Source organism: Rhincodon typus, chromosome 2 (assembly GCF_021869965.1).
Source record: "Rhincodon typus isolate 14 chromosome 2, sRhiTyp1.1, whole genome shotgun sequence".
Taxonomy (NCBI): Eukaryota; Metazoa; Chordata; class Chondrichthyes; order Orectolobiformes; family Rhincodontidae; genus Rhincodon; species Rhincodon typus.
In genome coordinates, this window is record NC_063333.1 from 13,359,666 (window position 1) to 13,365,752 (window position 6,087).

At 42.0% G+C, this 6,087-nt stretch overlaps 1 pseudogene; it reads left to right on the forward strand.

The window, feature by feature from the left end:
- Positions 1 to 1,563: 1,563 nt before the first annotated feature.
- Positions 1,564 to 5,874, forward strand: LOC109935315 (annotated as a pseudogene).
- Positions 5,875 to 6,087: the final 213 nt, after the last annotated feature.

Here is a 6,087-nt window from a genome sequence, read left to right on the forward strand (position 1 = left end):
GAGGCAGATGTCAAAGTGAAATGGATGGGCACATAAAAGGAAGTATACTTTCACGTCTACAGAGATCGAGTGGGACTCAGGAATGACTGGAGTGTATTGCACAAAACAGGATGCAGGCTCGATTGGCTGAACGGCCTCCTTCTGTGGCATAAATGACTAATTTCCTTTCGAGAATCTGCCATCCTTATCAAGTCCAGCCTATACATGGCTCCAGTCTCATGGAAACATGGTCAACTCTTAACTGGCTCACCATCACCTTCTCTGGGCACCAGGGATGAGCAATAAAAGGCAGACTTGGAGTGAAACCAACATCCTGAAGATGAATCAAAAATAATGCAGCAGACTGAAATGGAGGCGGTGACAGCAGAATATATCGAGAACCCTCCCTGTGTGGGAAGATGAAAGCTTGTGAAACAACAGCAGAGCAGAGCAGAAGTTACCGATCGAGTATGAAATAAGAAACTTCAACAGCTGCATCTACCGAAACAAACTCTCAGTTCTGTAGGGAAACCAGTCGATCTCATTTAGCCTTCAGCTGGTACCAGACTTGATCACTAAGACCCAGGCTTTTAACGCAGCTTCTTATTCTGTCTGCCACTTCACTGCTGTTACCTTTTACAAGAAATTATTTTTAACAATAAAATATTTTTAGACATTACAAAACACGTGAAAACTAATCGACATACGATTCACTTTGCTCACACCAGAACAGAAAGTAATTTTGTGTTGAGTCCATTAACTGGTCTCCTCGCAGACCAATGCACAAATTCAATTTGTTCATACATTCTTCACCATCCCACCTTCCTCGAATCAAAAAAAAAAGTTGCCTTCTCTCCCAAATACAGAATCCCTACAGTGTGGAAGCAGGCCATTCAGCCCATTGAATCCGCATAAATGCTCCAAATAGCATCCCACCCAGACCCACCCCATCCCTGTAACCCTGCATTTCCCATTGGCTAATCCTCCTAGCCAGCACATCCCTGGACACTGTGGCCATGGTAAATCGCCTAATCCACCTAACCAGCACATCTTTAGACAGTGGAAGAAAACCAGAGCACACCCACACAGACATGGGGAGAATGTGCAAACTCCACACAGAATTTCATCAGAGGCTGGAACTGAACCCAGGTCCCTGGTGCTGTGAGGCAGCAGTACTAACCATTGAGCCACCGTGCTGTCCCAATGGCTGAACTTTGGACCTGAACAAGAAAACTGCACTTCAAAATTCCAGTAAGCCCATTAGTGAGGAAAACCTGAAGCAGGCTCTCAGGGTAGGTAATTCTGATGGTGATGCGCCAGATGTAAAAGCAGACTCACAGCTGAACCAGCAGTTTCTAGCAAGAAGGTCATATTAAAATTGCCTTCAGAGGAAATTGCAGAGTCATGTTTAAGGTCAATCCTGGAAAGTAAGGAATTTCCTTTTTTGAAAAGCGGAAGTCATCTCGTTTAGAGCTGGAAATTGAAACTATGAAAATCAAAAAGATTGTCAAGAAAGTGGAGGAAAAACAACCAGAAAAAAAAAATCTCTTCAACTGCTAAATAATTAGTTCAGAAGCCGGCAGAATGCCGAGGGAAAGAGGAGATGCTGCTTTTGAAGTTGGAATTGAGCACAGTTGGAACAGTTTAGGAGGCCCAAGAAAAGAGCAGGATTGTGAGATGCAACTAAAACATAAGCAGAATTTACAGGGATATAGAGGAAATGAGGAGACAATAAGTGACACTTCCTATACTTTTCCAGCTCCTTGAACAACATGGCAGTTACAAAAACAAGAGACTGACCAAAGGGGGCAAAAAGAGCGCTGAGAAGATGATGATCGTGGAACCCCTTCTCCAAAAAAGGATTGATGAGATGTTAAGGCTCCAGCGATGTTTAACATCTGGAATGTGGGCAAGGTCACAAGGTTACAAGGATCCAGGGGACTAAGACTGCCTCAGGAGCCTTACAAGGTCATGTTTTTGAGATGGATACTTGCTCTGCTTGTTTTGTGCCAGATTTAGTAAGAAACTTAGAAACCAGATTCGTAAGACATCCTATGCTCAATGCCAGCACAATCCACAAGACGGTGGAGATTGTGACTCGTGAAGTGCAAAACCAAGGAGACTGTCAACAAACTGATCCCAGACAGTATTGGTAAGGACACTGAAAAAAACTTGTCAGTTCATTTACCCTCTTCATGATATTTAACATTTTGACTTTTCAAATGTAAAAAAGCTGAAGTTTGAATTGGGCAAACTGATGGATCTGCGCGATGAAGGAGGAAGTGGTTCAAGCAAACCATCAAGTGAAGAAACTGGTGCTAAAGTGGATCAAGCAAATGGATATGAACTCCCAGTACCAAGGAACTGTCTAAACATTTGCAAAAAAAATCTCTTCTGTGACCAAAACAAAAACTGAATAATACAGAAAGGAGCAAATGGACAGATCGTAGAATCCCTACATTTTGGAAGCAGGCCATTCGGCCTATCGAGTCCATAGTGACACTCTGAAGGGCATCCAATCCCGTCCTAACACCCCCTACCCTATTCCTGTAACCTTGCATTTACCATGGCTAATCCACCTAACCTGCACACCTTTGGACTGTGGGAGGAAGCTGTTGGAAACCCACGAAGACACGGGGACAACGTGTAAACTCCACATAGACAGTCACCTGATGGTGAAATCGAACCTGGGTCCCTGGCACAGTGAGGCAGCAGTGCTAACCACTGAGCTGCCGTGCTGCCCTATCTTGCTTCTTGCAGGGTTGCATTGGGAAAGTGCTAGGAGAAAGGGCAATTTGGAGACATTATCAGATGACGACAATGACAAGGATGACAATAATTTGTATTTCCATAGCACCTGTAGCACAGAGGGTGCCAAGGTGCTTCACGGGAATGAGGGTCAAACAAAATTTAACACATTGCCAAATGTGGATATTTTTTATTCATTCACGGGATGAGGCCATTGCTGGCGCATTTATTGCGCCATCCCAGTGGGGAGTTAAGAATCAACCACATTTCTGTCGGTCTGGAGTCAAATGTAGGCCAGACCAGGTAATGATAACAGATTTCCTTCCCTAAAAGGACATTAGTGAACCAGATGGGTTTTTCCTGATATTTGACAATGGATTCACAGTCACCATTAGGCTCTTAACTGCAGATTTTAGCGGAAATAAAATTACACCATCTGTTGTGGCAAGATTTGAACCTGGGTCCCCAGAACATTAACTGGGTCTCTGGATTAATAGCCAAGTGATAATACCACTAGGCCGTCGCCTCCCCATTAATGGGGGGGAAAGGGGTCAAAGCTTCAAAGAACAGACTTGTGAACCAGCCTTCTAAACAGGGAGGAAAGTGAGGTAGAGGAACATTTCAGGAAGGCATTTTTTAGAGTTTGAGGCCTAAATGACTGAGGCACCATAGGCAATGGTGGAGTAAAGAGAGTGAGGAGGTGAGGCCAAAACTGGACGAAGGTAGTTTTCTCAGTGAGTTGTAGGGTTGCAGGAGATGACAAAGACAGAGACAGAATGATGGAAAAGCCTTAGAGGAACTGGAACACAAGGAGGAGAACTTTAAATTTGGATTGAACAAGGTGGCATGGAAATGTATCCAATCAAGAGAGGAAGACATGATTACTGGGAATAGTACTACAGACAGAGGTGTGAAATGACCTGAGAATTCAGAAGCAAAAGACAGTTAATTTGATGCTCATATTGTGTTGGCATTCCTTCTAGACCACTATAATTTTCTACTGGATCTCCTCAACATTAAATGTTTAAATATTATGAGCTGGGTCTGGGAGCCTTGGACAGAGGTCATACTAGTGAAAAACTGATAACCATTTATTAATTATTTACACTACGGACAGAGGTATAGTTAAGTCGTGCTTCACTAGAACCTTTTTAAATCCCAATCCCATATGATCTGACATCACTGCTGAAGCAGCGTAGCTAGTACCTATTAATTCCATATACTGCATTAGACAGCACCAACTCACTTCATCAAAATAAACTTCTAGCACCAATGCTGCATCTGCAACGGATTGCTCCAGTAAAGAGTTCTGAGTTTGCTACATAGCAAATTTCTGACCTAACTTAAAATGCAGAGAATGTGCTTTCCAATAAAGAGGAAGGCATTTGTATAACAGTTTTTAATAAATCTCCCATAAATATTTTGTACACAGCAAGTTATTTAAATTTTAATACACTGTTTGAAATGATGGCAGTAACAGATTCAAAAGGCAATTAGAGTGAAGCAGAAACAAAGTACAGGGCTGTGAAGAGAAAGGTGGAGTGTAGTAATTGGAAAGAGTCAGCCAGGTTGACCTCCTAAAATATGAGTTCCCTGAATGGACCAGGTTAAAAGTCTCAATCAAGGAGCCCTGGCTGATAGATATAAACAGAGTGTCAGGGGTCTGCTCACTCTAGGAGCCGGCGCTGAGCTAGCTGGGTCAGCATCATGTACTATGAATGTGTAAACAAAGGATTATTCGGTGATGGGATACCAGCCTTCGTGGAGTTATTTCATGGAAGACTGGGATTAATGCTTTAGCGAAGAGCACAAAGTGCCAAGTGGCCTTCACTAGATTACTCTAGGAGTCTAAGGCACTTTACAATTGTGAAGGCAATCAATGCCCATGATCCATTAGACTAAAAAGCCCAGTTGAAGAAAATGAATCAAGAAAAAGGTTTCTGAAAGGATGAGGGATCAAATCAATTGAAGCATCTGTTGCATGGACAGAGGTGTCAGGAAGAAGAATTGACAATTAAAGAATTTAAGAATATATAGAATGTAGGACGAAGAGAGATTGAATCAAAGTGGAAGGAGGGTTCAAATTTAGCTTGCTGCAGATAGGCATTTGGTGTGGATCGTTGACTGCAGTGAGGGTAACAGGATTTGGGCTACTTGGAACCTATGCAGATTAAGTAACCAGACAAAATAACACTGAAGTAATAATAGGGAGATAACAAAAACCAAAACAAAAGGTGGTTGAATGATGGAGGCAGTCAACCAAAAAGGTTTTATGCCTGTGTGAAACAAAAATCAGAAAACTGCTAGAAATACTCAGCAGATCAGGCAGCATCTGTGGAGAGGGGAAGTGCAGGTGTTAACATGTCAGGACAGTCATTGTCCATCTGCTTCTGACGCAGCTGAGTGTTGCAGCAATCTCACAGAGAAATTGCATGTGACTTCCAAGCCTTTTAAAACCTGAAACCATTGCATCTGCAATACTAGATGCGCCAGCATCCACTTCAACAAAAACTGGAATGCAAATGCATTTTTATTGCCCAGCACTGCTAGAAATGTGAAAGCAAAGTAGGTTGGATGACTCATTTCCTTCATTAACATGCTGCCTATTTTAAAAGGATATTCACTGTCTGCTCTCCTTTCCCAAGGGAGCATTCCCGCAGAGATAGCAGCCTAACTGAACATTTCCCCAGACACTTCTGTACCAGTTTGCTCTTTCCTGAAATTAAACAAGCTAACTGATTAACAACTTAAACACAGAAACTCACCTGCCACTGGTAACCCATCCCTTTCATCTGAAAAGAAGGTGTCTCAACTACAAAGTCTGGGTAAGTGAATGAGTGAGATGAAGTGCATACATCGCAACAACTAAAAGGCTTTAAAATAGTGCATTCACACCTTCCACAAACTACAAAACTAGGAAAATAAGGTCTCCCTTTATGAGGCCTAAATGTCATCGTTTGGAAACAAAAGCAATATTCTGCAGATGCTAGAAAACAGAATTGAAAACAGAAATGTATCCACTCAGCAGATGAAACAGCATTTGAGGGGAAAGAGGAGATAACAAGTCAAATGTTTTGTATTGACAACCCCCTGAAATGTTAATTTTTTTCTCTTGCTCTATAGATGAGGGAAGTGATGGTCCAGTGAAATTACTGTTAGACTGTTAATCCAGAGATCCAAGAAATGTTCAGAGGACATGGGTTTAAATCCCGCTACAGCAGATGGTGGAATTTGAATTCAATTTAAAAAATTTGGAATTAATTAAAAGTTAAATGCTTCATGTCAATGACCTGCCAAAATTTTAATTTTTTTTCTAGCTCTGCATGAAACATTGTCAATTGTCAGGAAAAACCTATCAGG